The sequence below is a fragment of the Chrysochloris asiatica genome, unplaced genomic scaffold, assembly GCF_000296735.1.
Source record: "Chrysochloris asiatica unplaced genomic scaffold, ChrAsi1.0 scaffold00535, whole genome shotgun sequence".
In the NCBI taxonomy this organism is placed as follows: domain Eukaryota; kingdom Metazoa; phylum Chordata; class Mammalia; order Afrosoricida; family Chrysochloridae; genus Chrysochloris; species Chrysochloris asiatica.
Window position 1 is genome coordinate 362,792 of NW_006409053.1, and position 1,057 is coordinate 363,848.

Genomic DNA, 1,057 nt, shown 5'->3' on the forward strand with positions numbered 1-1,057 from the left:
CTTGTTCTTTGCCAATTCCTTCAATGCACCTTGGACTTCCTCCCTGAGTATCAGTGGCTCTTGATCATATGCTACCTCTTGAAACGGTTGAACATTAACCAGTTCCTTTTGGTACAGTGACTCTGTGTATTCCTTCCATCTTCTCTTGATGCTTTCTGCATCATTCTATAATTTGCCCAGTGAATTTTTCAATAACGAAAGTTGAGGTTTGAATTGTTTCTTCAGTTCCCCCAGCTTGAGAAACACTGAGCATATTCTTCCTTTTTGGTTTTCTGATTCCAGATCTTTGCACATTTTATTATAATATTTGGCTTTCTCTTCTTGAGCTGATCTTTGAAATTTTCTGTTCAGTTCTTGGACCTCCTCATTGCTTCCATTTGCTTTAGCATCTCTATGCTGGAGAGCAAGTTTCAGTGTCTCTTCTGACATCCATTTTGACCTCTTCCTTCTTTCTTGTCTTCTTAGTGACATTTTGCTCTCTTCACACATGTTCTTGATGTCATCCCACAACTCTTCTGGTCTTCGGTCTTTAGTGTTTAATGTATCAAATCTGTTCTTCAGATGATCTCTAAATTCAGGAGAGACATATTCGACATCATATTTTGGATCTTGTGAACTTGTTTTTAATTTTCTTTTGGTTTGTTTTTGTACATTTAATTATGTTGAGGAATTTCCCTTCAAGTCCTACTTTGTTGAAGGTTTTTATAAGGAATGGATGTTGGATTTTGTCAAATACCTTTACTGCATCAATCGATATGATCATGTGGTTCTTTTCTTTTTTATTATTTATATGGTGGATTATGTTGATCCTTTATTTAATGTTGAAATATCCTTGCATCCCTGATATGAATCCCACTTGATCATGATGTATTGTCTTTTGATGTGCTGTTGAATTCTGTTGGCTAGGATTTTGTTGAGAATTTTTGCATGTATGTTCATGAGGAATATTTGTCCATAATTGTCTTTCTTAGTGATGTCCTTCCCTGGTTTTGGTATGAGGGTTATGCTTGCTTCATAAAATGTATTAGGAAGTTTTCTATCATCCTGTATATTCCTG